The following is an 18,874-nucleotide window of genomic DNA, read 5'->3' on the forward strand; positions in this document are numbered from 1 at the left end:
AATTCTGAAACATATATAATTGTAAGCCACATTGCTGATCTTGCGAAACATACGAATCGGACTATAAGTAGCTTATAAACTAGTTGTTTCCCCTTAATTTAAATGTTGTGCAAGTCATTAATGAGAAGAACAACTCTTTAAATTACTCATGTTGGATTAACTGGTCTTGCCTTTTCATTACTCTTTATCTTCAAAAACAATTTCAAAAAGACTTCTTGGACCATTAGCAGTATTATACATGTTCAATTATTATCCACCCTTACCACAAGATGGAGCCAAAGATGCGGAAGAAGACACTGTAATTGGAGAGGCTGATCCAAGGAAAAGGGTTCCAACTCAGACAAAACGGGAAAGGAATGTGTGTTACTTGTACAGGTTTGTGTGTGCTGTGCCGAAGAACAGTCATTCAGAAATGCAGAGTGCAGCAGTTGGGTGTCTATCAGTCTTCGCTAGCGCTCCATACGGTAGCAGTAAAAATATCCTTGTTTTTCAATTTAAAAAAAAAAAACTGTCTGATGGACAGCCGAATATGTCATCTTGATTTAGAGTTTCAATTCCTTTAGGGTAGGAAAGAAGTTTTACCCATGGATAGTGTAACATGTTTACAATCTTCGCAAGAAAGAAATATTTCCGAAGTTTCTAATTGGTATGTCAGGTATATGCAATGGAGTCAAGAGGGATAGCTGTCAGACACATGAGTGATGAGAGGACTATTGTCTGTCACGTATGTTTTAAGCTGTCAACAAGGCCCAGTGGCCTAATGGAGAAGGCATCAGCCTCCGGAGCTGGGGATTGTGGGTTCAAGTCCCACCTGGGTCATTGGATTTTAAGGTGTTGACTGTTTGAAGCTCTATTGTTCATGAATCTAAAAGCTCAGTACCTTCCTACTCAGTTGAATTCTGAAACATATATAATTGTAAGCCACATTGTTGATCTTGCGAAACATACGAGTCGGACTATAAGTAGCTTATAAACTAGTTGTTTCCCCTTAATTTAAATGTTGTGCAAGTCATTAATGAGAAGAACAACTCTTTAAATTACTCATGTTGGATTAACTGGTCTTGCCTTTTCATTACTCTTTATCTTCAAAAACAATTTCAAAAAGACTTCTTGGACCATTAGCAGTATTATACATGTTCAATTATTATCCACCCTTACCACAAGATGGAGCCAAAGATGCGGAAGAAGACACTGTAATTGGAGAGGCTGATCCAAGGAAAAGGGTTCCAACTCAGACAAAACGGGAAAGGAATGTGTGTTACTTGTACAGGTTTGTGTGTGCTGTGCCGAAGAACAGCCATTCAGAAATGCAGAGTACAGCAGTTGGGTGTCTATCAGTCTTTGCTAGCGCTCCATACAGTAGCAGTAAAAATATCCTTGTTTTTCAATTTTAAAAAAAAACTGTCTGATGGACAGCCGAATATGTCATCTTGATTTAGAGTTTCAATTCCTTTAGGGTAGGAAAGAAGTTTTACCCATGGATAGTGTAACATATTTACAATCTTTCGCAAGAAAGAAATATTTCCGAAGTTTCTAATTGGTATGTCAGGTATATGCAATGGAGTCAAGAGGGATAGCTGTCAGACACATGAGTGATGAGAGGACTATTGTCTGTCATGTATGTTTTAGGCTGTCAACAAGGCCCAGTGGAGAAGGCATCAGCCTCCGGAGCTGGGGATTGTGGGTTCAAGTCCCACCTGGGTCATTGGATTTTAAGGTGTTGACTGTTTGAAGCTCTATTGTTCATGAATCTAAAAGCTCAGTACCTTCCTACTCAGTTGAATTCTGAAACATATATAACTGTAAGCCACATTGTTGATCTTGCGAAACATACGAATCGGACTATAAGTAGCTTATAAACTAGTTTTTTCCCCTTAATTTAAATGTTGTGCAAGTCATTAATGAGAAGAACAACTCTTTAAATTACTCATGTTGGATTAACTGGTCTTGCCTTTTCATTACTCTTTATCTTCAAAAACAATTTCAAAAAGACTTCTTGGACCATTAGCAGTATTATACATGTTCAATTATTATCCACCCTTACCACAAGATGGAGCCAAAGATGCGGAAGAAGACACTGTAATTGGAGAGGCTGATCCAAGGAAAAGGGTTCCAACTCAGACAAAACGGGAAAGGAATGTGTGTTACTTGTACAGGTTTGTGTGTGCTGTGCCGAAGAACAGTCATTCAGAAATGCAGAGTGCAGCAGTTGGGTGTCTATCAGTCTTCGCTAGCGCTCCATACTGTAGCAGTAAAAATATCCTTGTTTTTCAATAAAAAAAAAAAAAACTGTCTGATGGACAGCCGAATATGTCATCTTGATTTAGAGTTTCAATTCCTTTAGGGTAGGAAAGAAGTTTTACCCATGGATAGTGTAACATGTTTACAATCTTCGCAAGAAAGAAATATTTCCGAAGTTTCTAATTGGTATGTCAGGTATATGCAATGGAGTCAAGAGGGATAGCTGTCAGACACATGAGTGATGAGAGGACTATTGTCTGTCACGTATGTTTTAGGCTGTCAACAAGGCCCAGTGGAGAAGGCATCAGCCTCCGGAGCTGGGGATTGTGGGTTCAACTCCCACCTGGGTCATTGGATTTTAAGGTGTTGACTGTTTGAAGCTCTATTGTTCATGAATCTAAAAGCTCAGTACCTTCCTACTCAGTTGAATTCTGAAACATATATAATTGTAAGCCACATTGTTGATCTTGCGAAACATACGAATCGGACTATAAGTAGCTTATAAACTAGTTCTTTTCCCCTTAATTTAAATGTTGTGCAAGTCATTAATGAGAAGAACAACTCTTTAAATTACTCATGTTGGATTAACTGGTCTTGCCTTTTCATTACTCTTTATCTTCAAAAACAATTTCAAAAAGACTTCTTGGACCATTAGCAGTATTATACATGTTTAATTATTATCCACCCTTACCACAAGATGGAGCCAAAGATGCAGAAGAAGACACTGTAATTGGAGAGGCTGATCCAAGGAACGGGGTTTCAACTCAGACAAAAAGGGAAAATTCCGTGTGTTACTTGTACAGGTTTGTGTGTGCTGTGCCGAAGAACAGCCATTCAGAAATGCAGAGTACAGCAGTTGGGTGTCTATCAGTCTTTGCTAGCGCTCCATACGGTAGCAGTAAAAATATCCTTGTTTTTCAATTTAAAAAAAAAACTGTCTGATGGACAGCCGAATATGTCATCTTGATTTAGAGTTTCAATTCCTTTAGGGTAGGAAAGAAGTTTTACCCATGGATAGTGTAACATATTTACAATCTTTCGCAAGAAAGAAATATTTCCGAAGTTTCTAATTGGTATGTCAGGTATATGCAATGGAGTCAAGAGGGATAGCTGTCAGACACATGAGTGATGAGAGGACTATTGTCTGTCACATATGTCTTAGGCTGTCAACAAGGCCCAGTGGAGAAGGCATCAGCCTCCAGAGCTGGGGATTGTGGGTTCAAGTCCCACCTGGGTCATTGGATTTTATGGTGTTGACTGTTTGAAGCTCTATTGTTCATGAATCTAAAAGCTCAGTACCTTCCTACTCAGTTGAATTCTGAAACATATATAATTGTAAGCCACATTGTTGATCTTGCGAAACATACGAATCGGACTATAAGTAGCTTATAAACTAGTTGTTTCCCCTTAATTTAAATGTTGTGCAAGTCATTAATGAGAAGAACAACTCTTTAAATTACTCATGTTGGATTAACTGGTCTTGCCTTTTCATTACTCTTTATCTTCAAAAACAATTTCAAAAAGACTTCTTGGACCATTAGCAGTATTATACATGTTCAATTATTATCCACCCTTACCACAAGATGGAGCCAAAGATGCGGAAGAAGACACTGTAATTGGAGAGGCTGATCCAAGGAAAAGGGTTCCAACTCAGACAAAACAGGAAAGGAATGTGTGTTACTTGTACAGGTTTGTGTGTGCTGTGCCGAAGAACAGTCATTCAGAAATGCAGAGTGCAGCAGTTGGGTGTCTATCAGTCTTCGCTAGCGCTCCATACGGTAGCAGTAAAAATATCCTTGTTTTTCAATTTAAAAAAAAAAAACTGTCTGATGGACAGCCGAATATGTCATCTTGATTTAGAGTTTCAATTCCTTTAGGGTAGGAAAGAAGTTTTACACATGGATAGTGTAACATGTTTACAATCTCCGCAAGAAAGAAATATTTCCGAAGTTTCTAATTGGTATGTCAGGTATATACAATGGAGTCAAGAGGGATAGCTGTCAGACACATGAGTGATGAGAGGACTATTGTCTGTCACGTATGTTTTAAGCTGTCAACAAGGCCCAGTGGCCTAATGGAGAAGGCATCAGCCTCCGGAGCTGGGGATTGTGGGTTCGAGTCCCACCTGGGTCATTGGATTTTAAGGTGTTGACTGTTTGAAGCTCTATTGTTCATGAATCTAAAAGCTCAGTACCTTCCTACTCCATTGAATTCTGAAACATATATAATTGTAAGTCACATTGTTGATCTTGCGAAACATACGAATTGGACTATAAGTAGCTTATAAACTAGTTGTTTCCCCTTAATTTAAATGTTGTGCAAGTCATTAATGAGAAGAACAACTCTTTAAATTACTCATGTTGGATTAACTGGTCTTGCCTTTTCATTACTCTTTATCTTCAAAAACAATTTCAAAAAGACTTCTTGGACCATTAGCAGTATTATACATGTTTAATTATTATCCACCCTTACCACAAGATGGAGCCAAAGATGCAGAAGAAGACACTGTAATTGGAGAGGCTGATCCAAGGAAAGGGGTTTCAACTCAGACAAAAAGGGAAAGGAATGTGTGTTACTTGTACAGGTTTGTGTGTGCTGTGCCGAAGAACAGCCATTCAGAAATGCAGAGTACAACAGTTGGGTGTCTATCAGTCTTTTCTAGCGCTCCATACGGTAGCAGTAAAAATATCCTTGTTTTTCAATTAAAAAAAAAAACTGTCTGATGGACAGCCGAATATGTCATCTTGATTTAGAGTTTCAATTCCTTTAGGGTAGGAAAGAAGTTTTACCCATGGATAGTGTAACATATTTACAATCTTTCGCAAGAAAGAAATATTTCCGAAGTTTCTAATTGGTATGTCAGGTATATGCAATGGAGTCAAGAGGGATAGCTGTCAGACACATGAGTGATGAGAGGACTATTGTCTGTCACGTATGTTTTAGGCTGTCAACAAGGCCCAGTGGAGAAGGCATCAGCCTCCGGAGCTGGGGATTGTGGGATCAAGTCCCACCTGGGTCATTGGATTTTAAGGTGTTGACTGTTTGAAGCTCTATTGTTCATGAATCTAAAAGCTCAGTACCTTCCTACTCAGTTGAATTCTGAAACATATATAATTGTAAGCCACATTGTTGACATTGCGAAACATACGAATCGGACTATAAGTAGCTTATAAACTAGTTGTTTTCCCCTTAATTTAAATGTTGTGCATGTCATTAATGAGAAGAACAACTCTTTAAATTACTCATGTTGGATTAACTGGTCTTGCCTTTTCATTACTCTTTATCTTCAAAAACAATTTCAAAAAGACTTCTTGGACCATTAGCAGTATTATACATGTTCAATTATTATCCACCCTTACCACAAGATGGAGCCAAAGATGCGGAAGAAGACACTGTAATTGGAGAGGCTGATCCAAGGAAAAGGGTTCCAACTCAGACAAAACAAGAAAGGAATGTGTGTTACTTGTACAGGTTTGTGTGTGCTGTGCCGAAGAACAGTCATTCAGAAATGCAGAGTGCAGCAGTTGGGTGTCTATCAGTCTTCGCTAGCGCTCCATACGGTAGCAGTAAAAATATCCTTGTTTTTCAATTTAAAAAAAAAAAACTGTCTGATGGACAGCCGAATATGTCATCTTGATTTAGAGTTTCAATTCCTTTAGGGTAGGAAAGAAGTTTTACCCATGGATAGTGTAACATGTTTACAATCTCCGCAAGAAAGAAATATTTCCGAAGTTTCTAATTGGTATGTCAGGTATATGCAATGGAGTCAAGAGGGATAGCTGTCAGAGACATGAGTGATGAGAGGACTATTGTCTGTCACGTATGTTTTAAGCTGTCAACAAGGCCCAGTGGCCTAATGGAGAAGGCATCAGCCTCCGGAGCTGGGGATTGTGGGTTCAAGTCCCACCTGGGTCATTGGATTTTAAGGTGTTGACTGTTTGAAGCTCTATTGTTCATGAATCTAAAAGCTCAGTACCTTCCTACTCAGTTGAATTCTGAAACATATATAATTGTAAGCCACATTGTTGATCTTGCGAAACATACGAGTCGGACTATAAGTAGCTTATAAACTAGTTGTTTCCCCTTAATTTAAATGTTGTGCAAGTCATTAATGAGAAGAACAACTCTTTAAATTACTCATGTTGGATTAACTGGTCTTGCCTTTTCATTACTCTTTATCTTCAAAAACAATTTCAAAAAGACTTCTTGGACCATTAGCAGTATTATACATGTTCAATTATTATCCACCCTTACCACAAGATGGAGCCAAAGATGCGGAAGAAGACACTGTAATTGGAGAGGCTGATCCAAGGAAAAGGGTTCCAACTCAGACAAAACGGGAAAGGAATGTGTGTTACTTGTACAGGTTTGTGTGTGCTGTGCCGAAGAACAGCCATTCAGAAATGCAGAGTACAGCAGTTGGGTGTCTATCAGTCTTTGCTAGCGCTCCATACAGTAGCAGTAAAAATATCCTTGTTTTTCAATTTAAAAAAAAAACTGTCTGATGGACAGCCGAATATGTCATCTTGATTTAGAGTTTCAATTCCTTTAGGGTAGGAAAGAAGTTTTACCCATGGATAGTGTAACATGTTTACAATCTTCGCAAGAAAGAAATATTTCCGAAGTTTCTAATTGGTATGTCAGGTATATGCAATGGAGTCAAGAGGGATAGCTGTCAGACACATGAGTGATGAGAGGACTATTGTCTGTCACGTATGTTTTAGGCTGTCAACAAGGCCCAGTGGAGAAGGCATCAGCCTCCGGAGCTGGGGATTGTGGGTTCAACTCCCACCTGGGTCATTGGATTTTAAGGTGTTGACTGTTTGAAGCTCTATTGTTCATGAATCTAAAAGCTCAGTACCTTCCTACTCAGTTGAATTCTGAAACATATATAATTGTAAGCCACATTGTTGATCTTGCGAAACATACGAATCGGACTATAAGTAGCTTATAAACTAGTTCTTTTCCGCTTAATTTAAATGTTGTGCAAGTCATTAATGAGAAGAACAACTCTTTAAATTACTCATGTTGGATTAACTGGTCTTGCCTTTTCATTACTCTTTATCTTCAAAAACAATTTCAAAAAGACTTCTTGGACCATTAGCAGTATTATACATGTTTAATTATTATCCACCCTTACCACAAGATGGAGCCAAAGATGCAGAAGAAGACACTGTAATTGGAGAGGCTGATCCAAGGAACGGGGTTTCAACTCAGACAAAAAGGGAAAGGAATGTGTGTTACTTGTACAGGTTTGTGTGTGCTGTGCCGAAGAACAGCCATTCAGAAATGCAGAGTACAGCAGTTGGGTGTCTATCAGTCTTTGCTAGCGCTCCATACGGTAGCAGTAAAAATATCCTTGTTTTTCAATTTAAAAAAAAAACTGTCTGATGGACAGCCGAATATGTCATCTTGATTTAGAGTTTCAATTCCTTTAGGGTAGGAAAGAAGTTTTACCCATGGATAGTGTAACATATTTACAATCTTTCGCAAGAAAGAAATATTTCCGAAGTTTCTAATTGGTATGTCAGGTATATGCAATGGAGTCAAGAGGGATAGCTGTCAGACACATGAGTGATGAGAGGACTATTGTCTGTCACATATGTTTTAGGCTGTCAACAAGGCCCAGTGGAGAAGGCATCAGCCTCCAGAGCTGGGGATTGTGGGTTCAAGTCCCACCTGGGTCATTGGATTTTATGGTGTTGACTGTTTGAAGCTCTATTGTTCATGAATCTAAAAGCTCAGTACCTTCCTACTCAGTTGAATTCTGAAACATATATAATTGTAAGCCACATTGTTGATCTTGCGAAACATACGAATCGGACTATAAGTAGCTTATAAACTAGTTGTTTCCCCTTAATTTAAATGTTGTGCAAGTCATTAATGAGAAGAACAACTCTTTAAATTACTCATGTTGGATTAACTGGTCTTGCCTTTTCATTACTCTTTATCTTCAAAAACAATTTCAAAAAGACTTCTTGGACCATTAGCAGTATTATACATGTTCAATTATTATCCACCCTTACCACAAGATGGAGCCAAAGATGCGGAAGAAGACACTGTAATTGGAGAGGCTGATCCAAGGAAAAGGGTTCCAACTCAGACAAAACAGGAAAGGAATGTGTGTTACTTGTACAGGTTTGTGTGTGCTGTGCCGAAGAACAGTCATTCAGAAATGCAGAGTGCAGCAGTTGGGTGTCTATCAGTCTTCGCTAGCGCTCCATACGGTAGCAGTAAAAATATCCTTGTTTTTCAATTTAAAAAAAAAAAACTGTCTGATGGACAGCCGAATATGTCATCTTGATTTAGAGTTTCAATTCCTTTAGGGTAGGAAAGAAGTTTTACCCATGGATAGTGTAACATGTTTACAATCTCCGCAAGAAAGAAATATTTCCGAAGTTTCTAATTGGTATGTCAGGTATATGCAATGGAGTCAAGAGGGATAGCTGTCAGACACATGAGTGATGAGAGGACTATTGTCTGTCACGTATGTTTTAAGCTGTCAACAAGGCCCAGTGGCCTAATGGAGAAGGCATCAGCCTCCGGAGCTGGGGATTGTGGGTTCAAGTCCCACCTGGGTCATTGGATTTTAAGGTGTTGACTGTTTGAAGCTCTATTGTTCATAAATCTAAAAGCTCAGTACCTTCCTACTCCGTTGAATTCTGAAACATATATAATTGTAAGTCACATTGTTGATCTTGCGAAACATACGAATCGGACTATAAGTAGCTTATAAACTAGTTGTTTCCCCTTAATTTAAATGTTGTGCAAGTCATTAATGAGAAGAACAACTCTTTAAATTACTCATGTTGGATTAACTGGTCTTGCCTTTTCATTACTCTTTATCTTCAAAAACAATTTCAAAAAGACTTCTTGGACCATTAGCAGTATTATACATGTTTAATTATTATCCACCCTTACCACAAGATGGAGCCAAAGATGCAGAAGAAGACACTGTAATTGGAGAGGCTGATCCAAGGAAAGGGGTTTCAACTCAGACAAAAAGGGAAAGGAATGTGTGTTACTTGTACAGGTTTGTGTGTGCTGTGCCGAAGAACAGCCATTCAGAAATGCAGAGTACAGCAGTTGGGTGTCTATCAGTCTTTGCTAGCGCTCCATACGGTAGCAGTAAAAATATCCTTGTTTTTGAATTTAAAAAAAAAACTGTCTGATGGACAGCCGAATATGTCATCTTGATTTAGAGTTTCAATTCCTTTAGGGTAGGAAAGAAGTTTTACCCATGGATAGTGTAACATATTTACAATCTTTCGCAAGAAAGAAATATTTCCGAAGTTTCTAATTGGTATGTCAGGTATATGCAATGGAGTCAAGAGGGATAGCTGTCAGACACATGAGTGATGAGAGGACTATTGTCTGTCACGTATGTTTTAGGCTGTCAACAAGGCCCAGTGGAGAAGGCATCAGCCTCCGGAGCTGGGGATTGTGGGATCAAGTCCCACCTGGGTCATTGGATTTTAAGGTGTTGACTGTTTGAAGCTCTATTGTTCATGAATCTAAAAGCTCAGTACCTTCCTACTCAGTTGAATTCTGAAACATATATAATTGTAAGCCACATTGTTGATCTTGCGAAACATACGAATCGGACTATAAGTAGCTTATAAACTAGTTGTTTTCCCCTTAATTTAAATGTTGTGCATGTCATTAATGAGAAGAACAACTCTTTAAATTACTCATGTTGGATTAACTGGTCTTGCCTTTTCATTACTCTTTATCTTCAAAAACAATTTCAAAAAGACTTCTTGGACCATTAGCAGTATTATACATGTTCAATTATTATCCACCCTTACCACAAGATGGAGCCAAAGATGCGGAAGAAGACACTGTAATTGGAGAGGCTGATCCAAGGAAAAGGGTTCCAACTCAGACAAAACAGGAAAGGAATGTGTGTTACTTGTACAGGTTTGTGTGTGCTGTGCCGAAGAACAGTCATTCAGAAATGCAGAGTGCAGCAGTTGGGTGTCTATCAGTCTTCGCTAGCGCTCCATACGGTAGCAGTAAAAATATCCTTGTTTTTCAATTTAAAAAAAACAAACTGTCTGATGGACAGCCGAATATGTCATCTTGATTTAGAGTTTCAATTCCTTTAGGGTAGGAAAGAAGTTTTACCCATGGATAGTGTAACATGTTTACAATCTCCGCAAGAAAGAAATATTTCCGAAGTTTCTAATTGGTATGTCAGGTATATGCAATGGAGTCAAGAGGGATAGCTGTCAGACACATGAGTGATGAGAGGACTATTGTCTGTCACGTATGTTTTAAGCTGTCAACAAGGCCCAGTGGCCTAATGGAGAAGGCATCAGCCTCCGGAGCTGGGGATTGTGGGTTCAAGTCCCACCTGGGTCATTGGATTTTAAGGTGTTGACTGTTTGAAGCTCTATTGTTCATGAATCTAAAAGCTCAGTACCTTCCTACTCCGTTGAATTCTGAAACATATATAATTGTAAGCCACATTGTTGATCTTGCGAAACATACGAATCGGACTATAAGTAGCTTATAAACTAGTTGTTTTCCCCTTAATTTAAATGTTGTGCAAGTCATTAATGAGAAGAACAACTCTTTAAATTACTCATGTTGGATTAACTGGTCTTGCCTTTTCATTACTCTTTATCTTCAAAAACAATTTCAAAAAGACTTCTTGGACCATTAGCAGTATTATACATGTTTAATTATTATCCACCCTTACCACAAGATGGAGCCAAAGATGCAGAAGAAGACACTGTAATTGGAGAGGCTGATCCAAGGAAAGGGGTTTCAACTCAGACAAAAAGGGAAAGGAATGTGTGTTACTTGTACAGGTTTGTGTGTGCTGTGCCGAAGAACAGCCATTCAGAAATGCAGAGTACAACAGTTGGGTGTCTATCAGTCTTTGCTAGCGCTCCATACGGTAGCAGTAAAAATATCCTTGTTTTTCAATTTAAAAAAAAAACTGTCTGATGGACAGCCGAATATGTCATCTTGATTTAGAGTTTCAATTCCTTTAGGGTAGGAAAGAAGTTTTACCCATGGATAGTGTAACATATTTACAATCTTTCGCAAGAAAGAAATATTTCCGAAGTTTCTAATTGGTATGTCAGGTATATGCAATGGAGTCAAGAGGGATAGCTGTCAGACACATGAGTGATGAGAGGACTATTGTCTGTCACATATGTTTTAGGCTGTCAACAAGGCCCAGTGGAGAAGGCATCAGCCTCCGGAGCTGGGGATTGTGGGATCAAGTCCCACCTGGGTCATTGGATTTTAAGGTGTTGACTGTTTGAAGCTCTATTGTTCATGAATCTAAAAGCTCAGTACCTTCCTACTCAGTTGAATTCTGAAACATATATAATTGTAAGCCACATTGTTGATCTTGCGAAACATACGAATCGGACTATAAGTAGCTTATAAACTAGTTGTTTTCCCCTTAATTTAAATGTTGTGCATGTCATTAATGAGAAGAACAACTCTTTAAATTACTCATGTTGGATTAACTGGTCTTGCCTTTTCATTACTCTTTATCTTCAAAAACAATTTCAAAAAGACTTCTTGGACCATTAGCAGTATTATACATGTTCAATTATTATCCACCCTTACCACAAGATGGAGCCAAAGATGCGGAAGAAGACACTGTAATTGGAGAGGCTGATCCAAGGAAAAGGGTTCCAACTCAGACAAAACAAGAAAGGAATGTGTGTTACTTGTACAGGTTTGTGTGTGCTGTGCCGAAGAACAGTCATTCAGAAATGCAGAGTGCAGCAGTTGGGTGTCTATCAGTCTTCGCTAGCGCTCCATACGGTAGCAGTAAAAATATCCTTGTTTTTCAATTTAAAAAAAAAAAACTGTCTGATGGACAGCCGAATATGTCATCTTGATTTAGAGTTTCAATTCCTTTAGGGTAGGAAAGAAGTTTTACCCATGGATAGTGTAACATGTTTACAATCTCCGCAAGAAAGAAATATTTCCGAAGTTTCTAATTGGTATGTCAGGTATATGCAATGGAGTCAAGAGGGATAGCTGTCAGAGACATGAGTGATGAGAGGACTATTATCTGTCACGTATGTTTTAAGCTGTCAACAAGGCCCAGTGGCCTAATGGAGAAGGCATCAGCCTCCGGAGCTGGGGATTGTGGGTTCAAGTCCCACCTGGGTCATTGGATTTTAAGGTGTTGACTGTTTGAAGCTCTATTGTTCATGAATCTAAAAGCTCAGTACCTTCCTACTCCGTTGAATTCTGAAACATATATAATTGTAAGCCACATTGTTGATCTTGCGAAACATACGAATCGGACTATAAGTAGCTTATAAACTAGTTGTTTTCCCCTTAATTTAAATGTTGTGCAAGTCATTAATGAGAAGAACAACTCTTTAAATTACTCATGTTGGATTAACTGGTCTTGCCTTTTCATTACTCTTTATCTTCAAAAACAATTTCAAAAAGACTTCTTGGACCATTAGCAGTATTATACATGTTTAATTATTATCCACCCTTACCACAAGATGGAGCCAAAGATGCAGAAGAAGACACTGTAATTGGAGAGGCTGATCCAAGGAAAGGGGTTTCAACTCAGACAAAAAGGGAAAGGAATGTGTGTTACTTGTACAGGTTTGTGTGTGCTGTGCCGAAGAACAGTCATTCAGAAATGCAGAGTGCAGCAGTTGGGTGTCTATCAGTCTTCGCTAGCGCTCCATACGGTAGCAGTAAAAATATCCTTGTTTTTCAATTTAAAAAAACAAAACTGTCTGATGGACAGCCGAATATGTCATCTTGATTTAGAGTTTCAATTCCTTTAGGGTAGGAAAGAAGTTTTACCCATGGATAGTGTAACATGTTTACAATCTTCGCAAGAAAGAAATATTTCCGAAGTTTCTAATTGGTATGTCAGGTATATGCAATGGAGTCAAGAGGGATAGCTGTCAGACACATGAGTGATGAGAGGACTATTGTCTGTCACGTATGTTTTAAGCTGTCAACAAGGCCCAGTGGCCTAATGGAGAAGGCATCAGCCTCCGGAGCTGGGGATTGTGGGTTCGAGTCCCACCTGGGTCATTGGATTTTAAGGTGTTGACTGTTTGAAGCTCTATTGTTCATGAATCTAAAAGCTCAGTACCTTCCTACTCCGTTGAATTCTGAAACATATATAATTGTAAGTCACATTGTTGATCTTGCGAAACATACGAATTGGACTATAAGTAGCTTATAAACTAGTTGTTTCCCCTTAATTTAAATGTTGTGCAAGTCATTAATGAGAAGAACAACTCTTTAAATTACTCATGTTGGATTAACTGGTCTTGCCTTTTCATTACTCTTTATCTTCAAAAACAATTTCAAAAAGACTTCTTGGACCATTAGCAGTATTATACATGTTTAATTATTATCCACCCTTACCACAAGATGGAGCCAAAGATGCAGAAGAAGACACTGTAATTGGAGAGGCTGATCCAAGGAAAGGGGTTTCAACTCAGACAAAAAGGGAAAGGAATGTGTGTTACTTGTACAGGTTTGTGTGTGCTGTGCCGAAGAACAGCCATTCAGAAATGCAGAGTACAACAGTTGGGTGTCTATCAGTCTTTGCTAGCGCTCCATACGGTAGCAGTAAAAATATCCTTGTTTTTCAATTTAAAAAAAAAACTGTCTGATGGACAGCCGAATATGTCATCTTGATTTAGAGTTTCAATTCCTTTAGGGTAGGAAAGAAGTTTTACCCATGGATAGTGTAACATATTTACAATCTTTCGCAAGAAAGAAATATTTCCGAAGTTTCTAATTGGTATGTCAGGTATATGCAATGGAGTCAAGAGGGATAGCTGTCAGACACATGAGTGATGAGAGGACTATTGTCTGTCACGTATGTTTTAGGCTGTCAACAAGGCCCAGTGGAGAAGGCATCAGCCTCCGAAGCTGGGGATTGTGGGATCAAGTCCCACCTGGGTCATTGGATTTTAAGGTGTTGACTGTTTGAAGCTCTATTGTTCATGAATCTAAAAGCTCAGTACCTTCCTACTCAGTTGAATTCTGAAACATATATAATTGTAAGCCACATTGTTGATCTTGCGAAACATACGAATCGGACTATAAGTAGCTTATAAACTAGTTGTTTTCCCCTTAATTTAAATGTTGTGCATGTCATTAATGAGAAGAACAACTCTTTAAATTACTCATGTTGGATTAACTGGTCTTGCCTTTTCATTACTCTTTATCTTCAAAAACAATTTCAAAAAGACTTCTTGGACCATTAGCAGTATTATACATGTTCAATTATTATCCACCCTTACCACAAGATGGAGCCAAAGATGCGGAAGAAGACACTGTAATTGGAGAGGCTGATCCAAGGAAAAGGGTTCCAACTCAGACAAAACAAGAAAGGAATGTGTGTTACTTGTACAGGTTTGTGTGTGCTGTGCCGAAGAACAGTCATTCAGAAATGCAGAGTGCAGCAGTTGGGTGTCTATCAGTCTTCGCTAGCGCTCCATACGGTAGCAGTAAAAATATCCTTGTTTTTCAATTTAAAAAAAAAAAACTGTCTGATGGACAGCCGAATATGTCATCTTGATTTAGAGTTTCAATTCCTTTAGGGTAGGAAAGAAGTTTTACCCATGGATAGTGTAACATGTTTACAATCTCCGCAAGAAAGAAATATTTCCGAAGTTTCTAATTGGTATGTCAGGTATATGCAATGGAGTCAAGAGGGATAGCTGTCAGAGACATGAGTGATGAGAGGACTATTGTCTGTCACGTATGTTTTAAGCTGTCAACAAGGCCCAGTGGCCTAATGGAGAAGGCATCAGCCTCCGGAGCTGGGGATTGTGGGTTCAAGTCCCACCTGGGTCATTGGATTTTAAGGTGTTGACTGTTTGAAGCTCTATTGTTCATGAATCTAAAAGCTCAGTACCTTCCTACTCCGTTGAATTCTGAAACATATATAATTGTAAGCCACATTGTTGATCTTGCGAAACATACGAATCGGACTATAAGTAGCTTATAAACTAGTTGTTTTCCCCTTAATTTAAATGTTGTGCAAGTCATTAATGAGAAGAACAACTCTTTAAATTACTCATGTTGGATTAACTGGTCTTGCCTTTTCATTACTCTTTATCTTCAAAAACAATTTCAAAAAGACTTCTTGGACCATTAGCAGTATTATACATGTTCAATTATTATCCACCCTTACCACAAGATGGAGCCAAAGATGCGGAAGAAGACACTGTAATTGGAGAGGCTGATCCAAGGAAAAGGGTTCCAACTCAGACAAAACAAGAAAGGAATGTGTGTTACTTGTACAGGTTTGTGTGTGCTGTGCCGAAGAACAGTCATTCAGAAATGCAGAGTGCAGCAGTTGGGTGTCTATCAGTCTTCGCTAGCGCTCCATACGGTAGCAGTAAAAATATCCTTGTTTTTCAATTTAAAAAAAAAAAACTGTCTGATGGACAGCCGAATATGTCATCTTGATTTAGAGTTTCAATTCCTTTAGGGTAGGAAAGAAGTTTTACCCATGGATAGTGTAACATGTTTACAATCTCCGCAAGAAAGAAATATTTCCGAAGTTTCTAATTGGTATGTCAGGTATATGCAATGGAGTCAAGAGGGATAGCTGTCAGAGACATGAGTGATGAGAGGACTATTGTCTGTCACGTATGTTTTAAGCTGTCAACAAGGCCCAGTGGCCTAATGGAGAAGGCATCAGCCTCCGGAGCTGGGGATTGTGGGTTCAAGTCCCACCTGGGTCATTGGATTTTAAGGTGTTGACTGTTTGAAGCTCTATTGTTCATGAATCTAAAAGCTCAGTACCTTCCTACTCCGTTGAATTCTGAAACATATATAATTGTAAGCCACATTGTTGATCTTGCGAAACATACGAATCGGACTATAAGTAGCTTATAAACTAGTTGTTTTCCCCTTAATTTAAATGTTGTGCAAGTCATTAATGAGAAGAACAACTCTTTAAATTACTCATGTTGGATTAACTGGTCTTGCCTTTTCATTACTCTTTATCTTCAAAAACAATTTCAAAAAGACTTCTTGGACCATTAGCAGTATTATACATGTTTAATTATTATCCACCCTTACCACAAGATGGAGCCAAAGATGCAGAAGAAGACACTGTAATTGGAGAGGCTGATCCAAGGAAAGGGGTTTCAACTCAGACAAAAAGGGAAAGGAATGTGTGTTACTTGTACAGGTTTGTGTGTGCTGTGCCGAAGAACAGCCATTCAGAAATGCAGAGTACAACAGTTGGGTGTCTATCAGTCTTTGCTAGCGCTCCATACGGTAGCAGTAAAAATATCCTTGTTTTTCAATTTAAAAAAAAAACTGTCTGATGGACAGCCGAATATGTCATCTTGATTTAGAGTTTCAATTCCTTTAGGGTAGGAAAGAAGTTTTACCCATGGATAGTGTAACATATTTACAATCTTTCGCAAGAAAGAAATATTTCCGAAGTTTCTAATTGGTATGTCAGGTATATGCAATGGAGTCAAGAGGGATAGCTGTCAGACACATGAGTGATGAGAGGACTATTGTCTGTCACGTATGTTTTAGGCTGTCAACAAGGCCCAGTGGAGAAGGCATCAGCCTCCGGAGCTGGGGATTGTGGGATCAAGTCCCACCTGGGTCATTGGATTTTAAGGTGTTGACTGTTTGAAGCTCTATTGTTCATGAATCTAAAAGCTCAGTACCTTCCTACTCAGTTGAATTCTGAAACATATATAATTGTAAGCCACATTGTTGATCTTGCGAAACATACGAATCGGACTATAAGTAGCTTATAAACTAGTTGTTTTCCCCTTAATTTAAATGTTGTGCAAGTCATTAATGAGAAGAACAACTCTTTAAATTACTCATGTTGGATTAACTGGTCTTGCCTTTTCATTACTCTTTATCTTCAAAAACAATTTCAAAAAGACTTCTTGGACCATTAGCAGTATTATACATGTTTAATTATTATCCACCCTTACCACAAGATGGAGCCAAAGATGCAGAAGAAGACACTGTAATTGGAGAGGCTGATCCAAGGAAAGGGGTTTCAACTCAGACAAAACGGGAAAGGAATGTGTGTTACTTGTACAGGTTTGTGTGTGCTGTGCCGAAGAACAGCCATTCAGAAATGCAGAGTACAGCAGTTGGGTGTCTATCAGTCTTTGCTAGCGCTCCATACTGTAGCAGTAAAAATATCCTTGTTTTTCAATTTAAAAAAAAAACTGTCTGATGGACAGCCGAATATGTCATCTTGATTTAGAGTTTCAATTCCTTTAGGGTAGGAAAGAAGTTTTACCCATGGATAGTGTAACATATTTACAATCTTTCGCAAGAAAGAAATATTTCCGAAGTTTCTAATTGGTATGTCAGGTATATGCAATGGAGTCAAGAGGGATAGCTGTCAGACACATGAGTGATGAGAGGACTATTGTCTGTCACGTATGTTTTAGGCTGTCAACAAGGCCCAGTGGAGAAGGCATCAGCCTCCGGAGCTGGGGATTGTGGGTTCAAGTCCCACCTGGGTCATTGGATTTTAAGGTGTTGACTGTTTGAAGCTCTATTGTTCATGAATCTAAAAGCTCAGTACCTTCCTACTCAGTTGAATTCTGAAACATATATAATTGTAAGCCACATTGTTGATCTTGCGAAACATACGAATCGGACTATAAGTAGCTTATAAACTAGTTGTTTCCCCTTAATTTAAATGTTGTGCAAGTCATTAATGAGAAGAACAACTCTTTAAATTACTCATGTTGGATTAACTGGTCTTGCCTTTTCATTACTCTTTATCTTCAAAAACAATTTCAAAAAGACTTCTTGGACCATTAGCAGTATTATACATGTTCAATTATTATCCACCCTTACCACAAGATGGAGCCAAAGATGCGGAAGAAGACACTGTAATTGGAGAGGCTGATCCAAGGAAAAGGGTTCCAACTCAGACAAAACGGGAAAGGAATGTGTGTTACTTGTACAGGTTTGTGTGTGCTGTGCCGAAGAACAGTCATTCAGAAATGCAGAGTGCAGCAGTTGGGTGTCTATCAGTCTTCGCTAGCGCTCCATACGGTAGCAGTAAAAATATCCTTGTTTTTCAATTTAAAAAAACAAAACTGTCTGATGGACAGCCGAATATGTCATCTTGATTTAGAGTTTCAATTCCTTTAGGGTAGGAAAGAAGTTTTACCCATGGATAGTGTAACATGTTTACAATCTTCGCAAGAAAGAAATATTTCCGAAGTTTCTAATTGGTATGTCAGGTATATGCAATGGAGTCAAGAGGGATAGCTGTCAGACACATGAGTGATGAGAGTACTATTCTCTGTCACGTATGTTTTAGGCTGTCAATAAGGCCCAGTGGCCTAATGGAGAAGGCATCAGCCTCCAGAGCTGGGGATTGTGGGTTCAAGTCCCACCTGGGTCATTGGATTTTAAGGTGTTGACTGTTTGAAGCTCTATTGTTCATGAATCTAAAAGCTCAGTACCTTCCTACTCCGTTGAATTCTGAAACATATATAATTGTAAGCCACATTGTTGATCTTGCGAAACATACGAATCGGACTATAAGTAGCTTATAAACTAGTTGTTTTCCCCTTAATTTAAATGTTGTGCAAGTCATTAATGAGAAGAACAACTCTTTAAATTACTCATTTTGGATTAACTGGTC

General features: G+C 38.6%; 9 non-coding genes across 9 annotated transcripts; all 9 read left to right on the top strand.

Annotated features, from left to right (window-relative positions):
- Nucleotides 1-746: 746 nt before the first annotated feature.
- TRNAR-CCG (transfer RNA arginine (anticodon CCG)) lies at nt 747-819 on the top strand. The gene has a single exon. It is a non-coding gene; the product is annotated as a tRNA-Arg (tRNA).
- Nucleotides 820-4,301: 3,482 nt separating this feature from the next.
- On the top strand, nt 4,302-4,374 carry TRNAR-CCG (transfer RNA arginine (anticodon CCG)). Its single transcript has one exon. It is a non-coding gene; the product is annotated as a tRNA-Arg (tRNA).
- Nucleotides 4,375-6,083: 1,709 nt separating this feature from the next.
- TRNAR-CCG (transfer RNA arginine (anticodon CCG)) lies at nt 6,084-6,156 on the top strand. The gene has a single exon. It is a non-coding gene; the product is annotated as a tRNA-Arg (tRNA).
- A 2,594-nt stretch (nt 6,157-8,750) lies between these two features.
- On the top strand, nt 8,751-8,823 carry TRNAR-CCG (transfer RNA arginine (anticodon CCG)). Its single transcript has one exon. It is a non-coding gene; the product is annotated as a tRNA-Arg (tRNA).
- A 1,709-nt stretch (nt 8,824-10,532) lies between these two features.
- On the top strand, nt 10,533-10,605 carry TRNAR-CCG (transfer RNA arginine (anticodon CCG)). Its single transcript has one exon. It is a non-coding gene; the product is annotated as a tRNA-Arg (tRNA).
- Nucleotides 10,606-12,315: 1,710 nt separating this feature from the next.
- On the top strand, nt 12,316-12,388 carry TRNAR-CCG (transfer RNA arginine (anticodon CCG)). The gene has a single exon. It is a non-coding gene; the product is annotated as a tRNA-Arg (tRNA).
- An 823-nt stretch (nt 12,389-13,211) lies between these two features.
- On the top strand, nt 13,212-13,284 carry TRNAR-CCG (transfer RNA arginine (anticodon CCG)). The gene has a single exon. It is a non-coding gene; the product is annotated as a tRNA-Arg (tRNA).
- A 1,709-nt stretch (nt 13,285-14,993) lies between these two features.
- Nucleotides 14,994-15,066, top strand: TRNAR-CCG (transfer RNA arginine (anticodon CCG)). Its single transcript has one exon. It is a non-coding gene; the product is annotated as a tRNA-Arg (tRNA).
- Nucleotides 15,067-15,889: 823 nt separating this feature from the next.
- Nucleotides 15,890-15,962, top strand: TRNAR-CCG (transfer RNA arginine (anticodon CCG)). Its single transcript has one exon. It is a non-coding gene; the product is annotated as a tRNA-Arg (tRNA).
- Nucleotides 15,963-18,874: the final 2,912 nt, after the last annotated feature.

The sequence above is a fragment of the Eleutherodactylus coqui genome, chromosome 6 (genome assembly GCF_035609145.1).
Source record: "Eleutherodactylus coqui strain aEleCoq1 chromosome 6, aEleCoq1.hap1, whole genome shotgun sequence".
Lineage (NCBI taxonomy): Eukaryota > Metazoa > Chordata > Amphibia > Anura > Eleutherodactylidae > Eleutherodactylus > Eleutherodactylus coqui.